This window comes from Gobius niger (genome assembly GCF_951799975.1).
Source record: "Gobius niger genome assembly, chromosome: 6".
Classification (NCBI taxonomy): domain Eukaryota; kingdom Metazoa; phylum Chordata; class Actinopteri; order Gobiiformes; family Gobiidae; genus Gobius; species Gobius niger.
In genome coordinates this window covers 22,517,951-22,533,873 of record NC_136857.1, presented here as the reverse complement: position 1 = coordinate 22,533,873, position 15,923 = coordinate 22,517,951, and positions in this window count along the sequence as shown.

Genomic DNA, 15,923 nt, shown 5'->3' with positions numbered 1-15,923 from the left:
TAACCTGAAAGATTACAAACATGATCAGCTTCTTTCATTGCACATTTAAACTCTTAACATGTGAATCTCTTTAACAGTTTATAGGAAAAACGAATGGGGAGACTCATTTTAGGAGCAGGTTTTCAGGTGGAACGGTTGAGTTTTCTGCAAGATCGACTAAAATCTCTCCGTTCAGCACTGACCACGATTGCTCTATTACAACTTTTACAACAAATACTGAAATTGTTCACTGGGCAGACGGAGCAGTAGCGTGAATGCATTTGCTGTAGACGACAACTCGAGGCCCATTTCAAAAATCCAGTGTTTTTGTTCAAACGATTTTGGGCATGTTCAGATGGAGCAGACACGACTCTACTGTTGAAAACGCACTAATGGTTTTGTGAGTGAGTGCCGCCCCTCCTCTCAGGCCGGAGCGGAGATGGAGCGTTTTAATCTGATCAACTCTGGAGCAACAGCTGTCGGGCGCAGTCGTCCTGTCTCCGTCCCGCGCGGAGATAATGACCCTGACCGTAAGACCTATATCCCCACCAAGCGCACTTTATACTTTTGCATTTACAGTCGGTGACGGAAGATCCAGACCCCTTAAATATCCTACAACAAGAATCCTGTGTTCACTCTGAAAAGCCTACCCTCTGCATCAGAATGCGGCACAATACAGTGGGAATCATCAGAGAATCGTTATCTTCCGAGTCATTTTGATCAATCAATCAATTTCATGGAAGAACTTCAACTTATCCTTCAAATTAATATATTTGTTTGATGAGTGCGGGATGCGAAATCCAGTCCTATGTAAGTACATGAGGATTACTGCAGCAGTCCCGGGGTAAAGACAGATAAAGTGTTTGAAAACAGTAATGGGCCACTAAAACCACTTCACGGATTACGTATATATTTAGAACTGACACTGGCTAAATCCTTAATCGGTTAAATTTCCCATGCTTTACTAAAATGACTTTTTGAGTTTAAACCCTGTTAAAATGTTGCTTCCTTGTGAATAAATAACATGTTGTGTTTTTTTTTCATTCATTACCATTTGGATAATCCCAAATTTGCAGCTCTGAACACCAATCCCAGCTGACGTCATGAACTGATGCCCTCCCGGGAGAGCTCAAAAAACCAAACCAATCCACAAATCTTGAACCAGTCAGTCTTGAACTATCAACGTACAATACTTGTGAAAAGCATCATTAATGGCATCGCTTTCTTTAAAATTCATTCCATCAAACAGGACAGATTAAAAAAGATTACAGCGCGGAGTAGAGACATGCAGTGGCTTGATGCACAGCTCTTTGTCCGACAGATAAGATAAGCCCGAGTAGCTTCTTTGTTCCTGTGTAATAACGGCTCTCTCTGAACACGAGAAACCGTCTCTTATAATGGACTCCTGTCTGTCACTGAGCCCCCCTCATTCAGCCTTTCTCTCCCTCTCTTTGCATGTTCGCCTGTGTAGATTCTGGCAAAAAGCCTTGAGGATCGCGCATCTGACATGTTGCATTAAATACTCGACAGCGTTTAGATCCAGAGGCCCATTACGAAGCGTTTAGTGGTTAAAAGGATATTCTTTTCAGTGAAGTAGCTCAGAAGTCGACTCATTTTGTACTTTCGTCGCTGGGATCAGTGCAAAGTCTTTGAACATGTCTACACCGTTTTAACGAGAGTAAAAAAATGTGAGCTTTACAAGAAAATGACAAAAATCCTTAATTTATAGAGAGCACTTTGCACGGTTGATTTTGCAGAAGAATGTTCCTCGAGAATGCTCGACCGACATGGCTACTTCTAAGGCCGATGCCGATATGCAAAGTTGATGTTTTTGACCAATGTTTTTTGCAGATTTTTCTGAATATCTGGTCTATTAATCCTGTGTTTGAAGCTTCTAAACTGTAGACTGTGTCAGTATTGAACTGTGACAGCACAGGGCGCTTTATTAGGGGCATAGGGCTGATTTATTAAAAACATTCCTGTTTAGTAGGTAGGCTAGAGCTGCACCGATCCAGGTTTTCTGCTTCCGATGGCAATACTGAGGGTTTGAGCATCTTTTGATATTAACTAATACCAAGACCCTTCCTTAAAAGTGGCTTTGTCTGAGTGAAAAAGTGAATCAATGAATCAATTTCTCAATCAATGAATATACAGTTGCAAACGAGAACCATTTATTAATTACAAATCAATTAATAAACAAATGTAAAGCATTAAACAGGGATCACTGGACCTTTCTACACTAAATATCCTTGGGTAAATGACAGGCTTTAATGTAAACAACTCACATAAAGTGATCAGATCATTACAATGAGATCAGTGATTTCATAAACCACTCCAGCAGTGGCCAATTTTATTTCATTTCTTTGCCTTTAGCATTAGCATGCCGCCGTTAGCATTAGCATACTATTGCTAGTCGTGGCAATTGGCGCGGCGATCAAAAGTAAAGCCACACCGTGTAGAATTTTACCCAATAAATAAAATTGAAATACAAGCATTTATTTTATGACAGATATTTTCACCATTGAAAAATATCTCATAAATGTACAAACAAATATTTATAAGGCTCACCGCTCCTAAGATATGACTGTAAACTTTACTGGGAGTGGGTCCGTCTCCAGCTCGTTTCCATGGAGATGTGACGAAAGGCAGTAGATTTTGAGATATAAACAGGTTAGGTTCTCATCCAAATCCATTCTTTTACTACACTCTGCAGTAACAGCATTTCATATGTCAAGCTGGTCATTAGGAACATGTTTTGTTTTGCCGGCAACAGTATAGTCCAAAATGTTACGCAGTGTACCTTTAAATTGCGGAGGTTGAAACTAACTCGGTTCTCGAGGTTCTGTGCTTCAAAATGACATGCAGCATGTCCATATTAAAGCCCTGACTTAACTCTTTCCAAAGCAAGAAGCAGGAAGTCTTTATCACTTTCGGTCCCGGAGAGGCTTTTATCGGCGTTCGATCGGCCAATATAGCTGATATTCTAAAATGGCCAAAGATCGGCCCGATATATTGGCCGGCCGATACAATAATCAACCTTCATTCAACACATTTCAGAAAGAAAACCGCCACATTAGTGCAAGATATAACTCACAAGAAAAGAGTCAGTATTTTTATCTTATTTCAAGGCTACTCAACTGTTTGTTTTTCACATGCACAGCTTTGGCATGATTTAAACCTGCTCTTCTGGATGCAACAGCATGTATTAGGTGTGGTCCATGATATTATGATACCGGCAATTTCTTATCACTAGACAAATGTATAATTGGACAGACGTGCACCTTGTTCCGCCCCGATTATAATTCCTGTGAATCCTGGAGTGGCCCCTTCAGCTTCAGGCAAAATTCATTACAATCATTTGAACCATTTGAACCAGCGTCGCCCCAGTGTCACAGTAAAAGCTTTTTGACTTCATTTTGTATTTGAAACAACCTCTACTCCCCGCTGCTCTGTCACACCGGACTCTGAGATGACACGTGCATTTGCATACGTGCACGCTCGCAGCAGACACACACGCGCACGCCCTGTGATGACGGCGGCGGGAAAGCTTGCATCTGCTCCTTTTTGTAATCACACAGAGAGAGAGGAAAGCGCTATTTAAATGGGCGGTTCAGTGGAGTTCACTTGTCATTTTGAAAACGACAAATAAACAATGTCATTAAGGAGCTACGTGGAGCGAACAGTGGAATCATTTCAAGGTTAAAACAAAGAGAAAGAGGCACTGACGGCTCCTCAAGAGTCTTTGGGGAACGCTCCTCGAGTCGATGATTGTAGATTTTAATAACAGATTAAGCTGCTTGGAATATCTGCGAAATGAAACCCTTTTTTGTTTGTGGATTGAGACGGCGATAAACAAAGACCTTAAAGGCACTTCACCAGATTTTTTTTGTCCCCCTTTATTGTTAACCTAGACATTTGTGGGGAAAACACAAAACGGGCATCTAATTTTAAATCATTTGTATCAGTTTCATTATTTTAACCGAGCACATTTTCTTCAGTTCACCCTTGCCCCAATCTAAAAGCTCAAAATGGTGCCAAAAAACAAGACGTAAATGTGGATTGGAAATGCAGCAAAAAAAAAGCATCATAAGATTGACAAAAATGCAACAAAAATTGATGAAAAAGACCTAAAATACAGCAAAAATGCAACAAAAATTGATGAAAAAGACCAAAAATGCAACAAAACAGGCAACAAAATAATGACAAAAAAGCTACAAAAGAGGAACAAAAGAGGACAACAAAAAATGGTGGAAAGCAACAAAAACATGACAAAATATCACAAAAATTAAAACCTAAAAGGGACGACAACGCGGCCACAAAGCAAGGAAAAAGCTTTTTTTTTTTGGCTTTCAAATGTGGCGTTACCCCTGGCCTAGAGGCTGTAAGCTCCAGTCGAGAAGCTTTTAGATTTGGGTAAAGCTGAACTGGAGAACATGTCCTCGCATAAGGCAGGGGGGGTAAGAGGTGAAATGTCGGTAAATAAATAAATAGATGAGGAGGAATAGAATTTTGTACATTTTTCTTAGGTTAGTGGAGGAAACCAAGTCTCGGGAGACACAGAGAACCTTCAAACTTCAAAGCCCCCCATGGTCCAAGAATTAAAGGCAAAGGAGTGCTAAAGTAAAACAATGTGGAAGACAGAAACTACACACACACAAAAAAACGCAGCTGTACCAAGAGAGAGAAGGAGGTTGCTGCTTGTCGGCACTACCACTTGAATCAACTGATGTGACAGCATTTTCCATTTGCAGGATCACTAAAACATGAAACACCAGAGCCTACCAACACAAGTCTCCTTGCATCCTTCTTTCTCATATAACACAGTCATCTTTTATATGATAATACTCTTTCACTAACCCCACTAATTGCATTCAGTCTCTTCCTTATTCTCTTTTTAAAGGGCCTATAGTCACTGGTCTCCATGCAGCCCCCTGTAATTCTCCTGTACAGACACTTCCTCCTTCGTCTCGCTCTAATCACATTCTCCGGAGCGCTCGGTGTAACACTATAGCCCAGGTAATGCCAGTATCTTCCCGACACGTTGGCGTTTGTTCCCCACTTGGATCGATCTGGGTTTTTGCTGGAGCCAGTCTCAGATCCTACAGCAGGGTCTGGAGCAGGGCCAGACTGGAACAGATCAGTCTGAATCTAGTCCAAAAAAACGGTGAGTCTCAGAGGGACGAGAAAGGGGAGGTTCACAGGGTTTGATACACATGGAGCATATAGAGTTTGGTGTTTTCGTTGTGGTAAACTTTGACTTGCTTCCACTTAGTTTGCAGGAATTATATAAAACAATAGAATCATTCAGAATAGAAGATAAAGGCAAGTTTGTTATTTATCGATACTTTATACAGTATGTCTGTTTCATTGTACTCATAACTGTTTTTTTTTTGGCCAATCCACGTCAGTTTTACATGAGCGTAGTCCTTTCGACACATTTATAATGTTGTTTTTCCTGCTCATATTTATTTCCTTTGAACGCAAGAGTATTTCCACACATTATATAATCTCCAGGCTGTATCTCATTGTGTATATGAGATACAGTGACATGTTTTCAGTCCATTTCCTTCTGCTCAATCCGGGGCCGGGTCCTTCACAGCATACAATAAAATGTAATAAAAGTAAATATTGTGAAGAATCAAAAGTCAAATCACACTGGAATCAGAAACATTACAAATCCGCCTGATTCTCTTCTGTCCTTGAGGCGGCTCTGGTTCATAATGAAACTGCCTCCAGCCTGAGCCTTTTATTGGTTTATCTTTTCAACAGGAGATTTCTCATCACGCTTTTATTAAGAATGCATATTACGTAAAGTAAAAGACACACATTTCCAAGGCGTTCAGAGCACTTACTGACATGCTTTCTGTCTAATTTTCCTCCGTGTGCTTGGATATCTGCAGAAAACTATCAGTTTCCTGTACTATACATATAATACATACTATAGAAATTCACATATAGGCACTCGTGTGAATTTGTGCTGATACAATTGCTGCTGATATAATTCTCGGGCTTTGCAATGCGTGTGTACATGGTTACTCCCTCTGGCAACCCAAAACATGCACACTATAGGCGAATGCTTCAACTATGTCCTGGCTCAACATCTGCTCCACTGTGCAAACGGCTTGTATCAGGTCAAAGCTGCAAATGCAAAAAAAAAACCCCAAAAATGTATTGTGAGCTAAACTTGAAACTAGATTTCTCTTTATCTCAAACCTTAACTTTGTAATAAAAAAGCAAACAAACATGGGGGTAAGGTAGTGGAGGCTACGGGGCTTTTGTATTTTGTTGTTTTGTTTTTTGTGTTCGTTCCTCATAAAAGCTTTGAATCACCTTGTGTGTTTTTTTTCTCTTATTCACAAAGCTCAAAATGTTCTGCTCCACCACCTGATACCATGCTGTGCTCCTCCTCCAAGCCTCGCTAACAGAAGCTGTATTTTGTAGTACTTTGTGTGTTCCAAAAAGCATTAAAAGGCATGAACCAAAAAAAAACTGCTATAGTTTTTCTTATTACAGAAAAGATCAAGTCAAACATAGTGAGTTAGTTTGTAAAACAGTAGGAAGTGTTTCCATATTTACTCTTGAATTCTCACATGTTTGTGGCTTAATTGCAAGTGCCCTAATCTCTTTGCGGGACAGAAATAGTCTAAATCTCTGTGAGAAAAAAATCGAGTAAAGAAGAGCCGGATTTGTAGGACACCATTGCGACCTACATTTGCAAGGAGGCAACGAAGGACACAAGGAAGTAGTAATCAGGAGGTAGGTAGTTGTAACTTATAATAGTATATTCTGTGTTAGTATTTTCATGTAATATGCATACATGTCTTTATGCATACTACATCAACAGGGCACACATTTATACAGTACAGTAGTTGGCTGATGGTAACGACACACTGAAGAATATTCTGGTTTATTTCCTTGTGTTTCATGTTTCACTGAACTGTTTTTTTTTTCTTACACAAAAACAACAACCTAAAGTATCATAAAATGTTTGCATTGTTGGTGTCGTTGACTCCGTTCACATTCTCTCAATCCAAGTGTTTTATTTTTTTCTTTTAACTGTATCAGGAGTAGAATTAAGTAATACAGAAGCATGCATTATACTGTAGGGTAGAAAGACGCAAGGAACTGTTTTATGAGGAGGGATTGGAGTTGACAGCTGAACATGGGACGTTTGAATCATGCAGATAAAAATATCTTCTACACTTGTTATCAACTGTATTTTTTTTAAAGTAACGAACATGATGCGGGGAAAAGGAGGCCATTATAAAAACATATCTATGAGCGACCCATCTCTCTGAACGGACATCTGTTTCTATAAATGTGGAGGCAAACATGTTGCAACTGACATGATGCAGATAATTACAGTATTGAAAGCAGGGTTCAGAAGCATATATGTCACCGTATAGGGAAAAACATTATAGGAAACAGTTTACTAAAATGACAATCTGGACTTAACATATCCTATAATGTCAGTTGTAATGTCAATGTAACCAAGGCTAGTCAGCTGTCTCACATAATCACAACCTTTGCATCTCGCATCAACCACGTTTCAGCAATACTGTCTATACTGTATGTATGGAAGCAAGATAAACAAAAGGGGTCCCTGAACTGACCCCTGAGGCACCCCACGTATCAAGACACTCGCAGTCCCCTCTATCACCATCTATGTAAACCATAAACCTCCTTCATCCAGTGCCCCACAGACTGACAACCATAAGCCTCTTCAGCCTCTCCATCTTCATCACCAGCGCCAAAGCCTCAAGTGGAGACATTTTCAAAATTGATAATTTTCTCTGTTCACCAAATCTCAGACTTCTCTACCTGCGGGGGTCAAAGCGCCAAACATTATCCATTTAATATATTATTGATTGCACTTCACACATTTTTCTGTGTCGACAGTCTTCCAACCAAAATTATGAATGATATACTGCCACACCATTTGTCTGTATAGGGACCATAAATAACAATGGTCGAACAACGATTAAAGAAACAAATTGCATCTGCTGAGAGGGAGTTTTTCTTTTTTTTTCCCCTTCTGGAGCAGGTGGTTATTAGGGAGAAAATGGCAAAAGAAAAATACATCTGGGTAATTGGGACACAGATAAAAATGAAAGAATCATAGAGTTGTGGTCCACTTCTAAACTCATGAAATGTATTGGACATTGTGTTCAATGCAGTGATCATGGATTCCAGATGAAAACCTGTTTGCTGAAGTGACAAATCTGTACCATTAACTGTGATCATTATTTGATCCACTTTCAAGCTCATTTAATTCAGTCGTTTGAATTTCCTGCTGATGTGTCTTTTTCACACATCACTAGTCATGTAGTTAAGTGCATATGACACATTAGACAAAAATCTTTGCTAAAACAGAGTTAACACAACATATTTAACACAATTATATTTAAGAAAAAAAGTACCCAGCTTTCTTTAGATTGACCACTTTTGTGATGTTTATAGTTTCACTTCCGCATTAGACACGGACAGGAAGTGACATATATAGAGGCAAACAATTTAAAACGGTTGCCATGTCGACCATGTTATGCTAATGGGACATGAGTCAAACTGCTATTCACCTTATTCCGGGGGCTCGCGTGGGCACCGCCATGAATTGTGCCCGCCACTTTTCTCCTATGTGTTAACATGGGACTGGAGAAGTCCACATAAAATCAGTCACTACACGAAAACAAAGCCGTTTTTCCGAGAAACGGTGCAGTGTTGACGTGTTGGTGCAAATGAACATTGGCCATTTTACACAAATCAATCAACTAAACATCAGATTTGAGCGGATAATATTTTCCCTCGTTCTCCGTTAAAATGAACGGGCTTTGCGTTCGACCGGAAGTGTCTGGACAACGGAAGTGCCGAGACAAAGCAAAAGTGGGCGGGGCAGAATAAGGTGAATAGTTTGTTATGTGTGACTTCACACACAATAAGCTTTTACACCTAAGTTTACACCTAATTAGAATAATATAGCTCACCATTTCTCCAGGAAAAATGAAGATATGTTTTTATATTTAAAATAAGCCTTCATTGAAGGAAGAAAAAATATTTGATAAGAAATTTGATAATTTGATCAGAAAAGCCAAAGGAAGTCCAGAGTAAATGTAATATTTCTGCATGATCAGATGCTTAAAAATAGCTTATAGTCGGCTCTACAGCAGGTTAAAATCAGCAAAAAAAAAGTTCTGTTGGACCTGGAAGTGGAATGAACAGTATAGGAAAAACTAACTAAGGCTATACCAAGACTGAACCATGGACTGGCTAAAGCAGAACTAAAAGAGGAGTAACTCTCTCCTAAAATAAATAAATATATGAAAATATAGCACAAATGACCCTAGAGCTATACTACTGGTCAATTAACTGCATTCAAACAAGCACTCCACCCAACAGGCTGCCCCCCTTTCTCTGTACCCCCTCCTCTCTCTTCTTCTCTCCTCCCTTTCCCCTCGGGCTCCTGTTGAATATGCATTATGTCATCACCGCGCCCCCCGAAACCCCCCGATCCACAGTCTAGCCACCTGTCTCCACTGCCCCTGTGCATCTCTGAATGGGAGAGGGCTAAAGGGCTACAGAGGCGCCTCAATCAAGTCCAGACCAGGATGAAACGAGGCAAGATTCAAATCAAGCCAGAACAAAGGCAGTGCTTAACCAAAACTAAGCCCGGTCTAAACCGCATGGGCTTTCCTGTGTGGAATTTGTCTGTCAATTGCAGGCAACTTATTTTTTTTTCTCCAGGGACAATGATGTATTAACCAAACAACAGGTAGCGGACTTTCACTCTCCTCCCTGCACCTCTATCTCCTACATCTAGACCCCCCACCTCCCCACTCCCACCGCACCCGTCTGTGCGCAGACCCCCTGTGGGAGGGATCAACAGAGAGGCAAGGGGCCGGGGGCAGCAGCCAATTAAACCTGGGCACTGGGCCAGAGACATGATACACCAACAGACCAGGGACAAAGAACCTGCCATTACAAGACATGGGTGATCAACAAGAAAGGCAATCACGTATTTAGCGTCAATTAAAAATCTCAATTAAAAATCATTGATATTATTGGGGAAACGGTAATTCCGGTAAGCGCTGGCCAGTTATTGCTATAAACCATATTCCAAGTAATTTCTGTCTTGACAAAACTGGCACAGATAGTCCTGACTAAACCAAGCTCAAGCCACAGAGGAAGTTTTACCATGTGACATTAGTACATCTTGAATTAGCAAGTAGTGCTTTATTTGTCATTGTACAATTACGAGAATGTACGAGATTGCGTTCAGGTGTTGGGTTAGTCCTGAGCCGCTGCAACCTAATGCCTGACCAGCATGTTTTTGGAGGTCAGGGAAACCGTAGCACCGGGAGAAAGCCTGGCTGACTGCCTTCAGTGCTCCTCTTTTATCTGACCTTTATTTAACCAGGAAAGTCCCACTGAGATTAAGAATCTCTTTTTCAGGGGAGTCCTGGCCACAGAGGGGAGCATATGCACATGTTTTTAGTGGTAGAGGAAACCGGAGTACCCGGAGGAAACCTACGCAGACACGGGGAGAACATGCAAACTCCACACAAAATATCTGTGAAGCACAAGCTCTAACTGCTGCCCTGCCCTGCTGCCCGCTGAAACGGTGCACCACCTCCTGTCTTTGTCTCTGTTTCAGAGCGTGGTGTTCTGCACTGGTCAGCTCCTCCACCTCCTCCTTCCTCCAGCACAGCTCCCTCCTCTCCACAACATCCATCCATCCATCCATCCATCCATCCATCCATCCATCCATCCATCCATCCATCCATCCATCCATCCATCCATCAGCTCAGCTGGCTTCTTTCAACGTGAAGGAGCAGCGACTCTACTCTGAGCTCCTCCCGGGTAACTGAGCTCCTCACCCGATCTCGAAGAGTATGCCCAGCCACCCTGCGAAGGAAACTCATTTCGGCCGCTTGTATTCGCGATCTTGTCCTTTCGGTCATTACCTAAATCTCATGACCATAGGTGAGAGTGGGACAACTCCACAACAGTGGGCAAGAGGGCGAGTGAGCGCTGCTGTGGGTTAAGTATCTTTGCCAGTCAGGTGCTCTTCCAGGATCCATACGCCAAAAAGCTAGGTTTAAGAGAAAAAGGAGGTCCGAGGCACGAGGTCGACCTAATCGGTGGAAACACGTTGGTGTCCCTCGAAAATAAAGGATTTTTACTTGATTTTTACTTGACAGTCGGTTGTGCCTCGGACCTCCTTTTTTTCTTAATTCCACAACAGTCTTTCACCATCTTCTCCTCGTTTGACCCTTTTTCATTAGCGCCTCTTGTGTCGTCTCCACTGTGCTGCATGTGTGGGGGGGGCTCTTTTGATTATAGGCTACATATTATAGAAATGAATATATAAAGCAAACTCTCCTATAGAGAATTCTGTTGGTTCATTGAGTAATACATGATGAAATAAAATGCCTTTAATATTGAATCATACTGACATATTGCACAAAGAAAGGCTGTAAATGCCCATGTCTGCCACGGCCATGTAATTATGACCTTATGGCTGACAAACAGTCGACGCATTATGTTAATTCACAGTTCACTTAGCGTCAGGTCTGACAGCTTTCCAACATGGAGCTGCTATTTTCACGTCTGTAAAACGTGACACCTGCTTTAGCACATGACAGCGTAAATAGGCCATTTATCATACAGTACAGACTCCACTTATACATGCAACTTTTCACATTTAAATGAGCACATGTTTAGGAGATTGTGCCTTCAATTCTCGTGCCCAACATGCTACCAATTCAACCATTTCAACGAGTGTGCTCTTTTGTTACTATGTTTTTAAATTTTGTCATAGATATTTCGATTTTTGTCTGATTCCAGGTGATATTTGTGAAACTACAGTTGTGTCGATTTGATACATTTGTGAATATTTTAATTACAAGTATTTTGATATGCACTTTGGTAACACTAGATTACAGTCCGCGAGTTCCATGTGTAGGCACAGGAAGTCATTACACATGTAAATACAGGTAATTACTAAGTGCAAGGTTTAATAAATGAGCCCAAAGTTAATTCGGGTCCGAATTGCTGTCATGCACGAGCTTAATATAGAATGTGCAGTTACACGTATGACCTGAGGTGGCAGTAGTGAGTATAAAATGGCCAACTTGCATCTAGCCCCTTTAAGATTTGCAAACATTCAATCAAACAGAAGAAAGAGAAATGGACAAAATGCTACTTTTGAGCAAAAAGAGAATGTGAATTTCAGCCAAAATTGTAGCTGAATATGTTTTAGTCCATAGTTTCTGTATTTTCGATGAACTTACATGGTAAATATTGTCGAGTAATATCATCATTTTCAGAGAAATTCCTATTTAATGCCAGTTTGAATCCAAGGTAATGCTTGATGACATTTAAAGCTGGGGTACCTGACTTTTTTTTGTTGCTCAAAGCTGCACAAGGGCGTGAAATGTGCATATAAAAAATTTGCTTGAACAGTTTGGACCTGCAGGAGGGATTGTAAGTGCTAGAAACGAGTTTGGGCCAAAATGTGTGGGAAAAACCAGGTACCCCAGCTTTAAGGCCTTGATTTTGGCCCGGAAATCCTGTAATGTGTAATTGCACGTGAGTGTGGGCTGTGATCTAAAGTGAGACCCAATGTACGGCTTTATTTAACCTTTTACCTCTTTGGACACACCTACATGTTGTACACCTTTATTACTCTTTGCACACAGTTATTAAACCTTGCACTTTAATGTGTAATTACCTGTATGTACATGTGTAATTACTTACCTGTACCAACACATGGAACGTACAGGCTGTAATCTAAAGTGTGAGGAGCTCAGTTACCCGAGAGGAGCTCGGAGTAGAGTCGCTGCTCCTTCACGTCAAAAAGAGCCAGCTGAGGTGGCTCGGGCATCTGTTCCGGATGCCTCCTGGCCGCCTCCCGCGGGAGGTGTTCCAGGCATGTCCTAGTCCTAGGACAAGGCCTCGTGGAAGACCCAGGACACGCTGGAGGGACTATGTCTCCGAGCTGGCCTGGTGTCGCCTCGGGGTCCCCCCAGAACAGCTGGAGGAGGTGTGTGTGGGTCGGGAAGTTTTGGCATCTCTGCTGAGACTGCTGCCTCCGCGACCCGGCCCCGGATAAAGCGGGAGAGGGTATTCAATTTTGTCATTTTCATTTCATAAACACTAATGAATGCCATAACTCAACCTTAACACTTGTTTGGCTTCTGTTTCTATACTGAAGAAATTTCATACAAAACATGGAAACCATTCGCTCCTTCACTAAAATCCACTTCCCCCCCACCATGTCTGCTTTTTTTCCACATCTTGTGGTATTTCTGTCTTTTGTGCTTGTTTATTTTTTATATAAAATGTTTGCTTTTTGTGACCTTGCTCTTTTTTCTCGGTAGCGCCAACCTCTGTTCACCTTTTTCACTCCCAATGAAAGCACAAATGCACCGGCGGACATTCAGATACACACACACACACACACACGGATAAAACACGCAGCGCACACACGCACACGGCTGTTGTCATAGAAACGCACAGACAGAAGCTGCCGGCAGATTGATATATGAGATGGAGAGATAGGGGGGATTTCCCGCCAGGAGTCTACCATTATAGATGTCGGTGCTGGAACATTTGAGTGTGAAAAAAATATGTAAAAGACATTTTCACTTTCATATATATATATTAATTTCTATTCATGTGTTTCAAATTTGAACACTGGATTCTCTATCTTTATCAGTATAAAGTAGATATCCTCAATGAAGAAACAAAAATGGTTTAAGCATTTGAATGAGATGACAAGTTTATCTATTACACGTTCTTTGTCATGCTGTGAATGCACAAGAGGAGTGAAGATTAGATACAACGAAGACTGACCACATGAAAATCACAAAACAGAAATGGCAGGTAATGATGGTGATGAAGATTCAAAACAGCCCAATGTCATGATCAAGGGATTTCCTGACATTCGGGCCGCTGCGGGCTTCAAAGAGGCATTTTCAAAGCTCTTCTTGTTAATGAAATATGACGAGGTTCGAGAGGTGTTACCTGATCTTCAAGTCTTTCTGTTACACCATCTTTGGAGACCACTGGGGATTAAGAGATTTATTATGTCTTTCATTCTTAAATCATAGTTATGCAAAATATCCTGAAAAGAACAACATTACAGTCGAATTTGAAGCGTTCCTCAAAGTCTTCTCCAAAACATTCATGGCTAATGTTCTCCTTCTGTGGTCCTTCAGGTCGTCACACTAATACAGGGAACAGTGTTGGGGGGTAAATGTATTACAGAAGTAATGAGTCACAAAAATCGTAGAAAAGCTAAATCATCAACTGGACTGGGCTTTGGTAAAGAACATAAGCTTTTTCTTAACTCTTTTGGTCAGAAAAGACCAGACTTTAACCCAAACTGGACACACTGGTTTTCCGGATCATAAATTGCACCGGAGTATAAGTCACACCGGAGTATAAGTCACACCGGAGTATAAGTCACACCGGAGTATAAGTCACACCGGAGTATAAGTCACACCGGAGTATAAGTTGCACCGGAGTATAAGTCACACCGGAGTATAAGTCGCACCGGAGTATAAGTCACACCGGAGTATAAGTCGCACCGGAGTATAAGTCGCACCAGCCTTGGCAACTACCTGGGCATGGACCGTTTACAAGCCTCTCCCGACACCCTTTTTCAGTAACTAAGGAATATAACATATTACTTACACAAAATGCAGTAATATGAGTCATTACAATTAAAGTAACTTCAGTTACTAGAGCATTTAGATGTATGAACGAAAAAATGGCAAACTCCCCCCACATAAAATGCATCACCAAATGAAGTTGGACACTGGTGTAAGATCTGCAGTTGTGTTTCGCTCATGTCAAAACAAAACACGAGATAATTGGGGAAAAGGGAAGGAAAAGGAAATCTTTGACTGCACTTTCGCTCACTGGCATTATTACTATTTTCAGTTTATATTTTGCCAAAAGTAACATATTACATTTTTAAATCTGTATCTACTAATGTAGCGCATATTACAATTATAAAGTAACTTGCCCAACACTGACGGGGAAGGTGGGGAATAGTTTAATATGTGACTTCATTCTCCAACCATGGTTTTGAGTTTGAAGGTATTGTACATAATAAATATAGTCATTGCCAATGTTAAATATTCAACAAATATCTTTCTTTCTTCCACTTTGCCCATTACCTGATCCAATCACATCTGAACAATGCATAAAATCCCAATGCATGTTATGGTAAAATAATAAAATAAGAAGAGACCATGGGGAAGCAAAATACAAGCAATATCAATAATTGGATCAATATCATTTCCCTCAGCCGACAAACAGAGCTGTCCATGTTCTTTCTTCTGTAAATGCCACTAAATACCACAGCACTCACAACATCCCCCTCTGGGCTTTTGTGTGAGGACGTAAAATCAAGGCCAAAGAAATGAATAAAAATCCATGCTGTGTTTTCATATTCACCCACACACAATAGTACAAATTTGTAGTAAGCTTCTCGTAACCACTACGGCTATATAGGATCTCAATAAACTGATGAGTATTTATTTCCATTACTGTCACACTCTCACCGGCTTCACACATTCTCATTTTGCTTCACTTTCCCCAGCAGCGGGAATCCCCATCTATTAGACTTCCATGCATCTATACTTATCCACAAAATTGTCAGCGTTTGCAAATCCAGCCGCCGACTCCATTTCCGGTTCGTTTCTCCGCTTCAGGTTCTGCTTGAAGTTTTTAACCCCCCGTATATTCTAAATGTCACACTCCAACCCGGCGCTCCTGCCCCTCCTTATCTGTGTCCTTCAGCCAGGAATCCGCTCACTCATTTCCCCATGATGCTTTGTGATGTCCCCCCCCCCCCGCCCTCCGGAGAGCCACCTGTCCATCACTCCGGGTTAATAATATTATTGAGCTCTGACGCTGATAAACAGGTCTAAATAGTG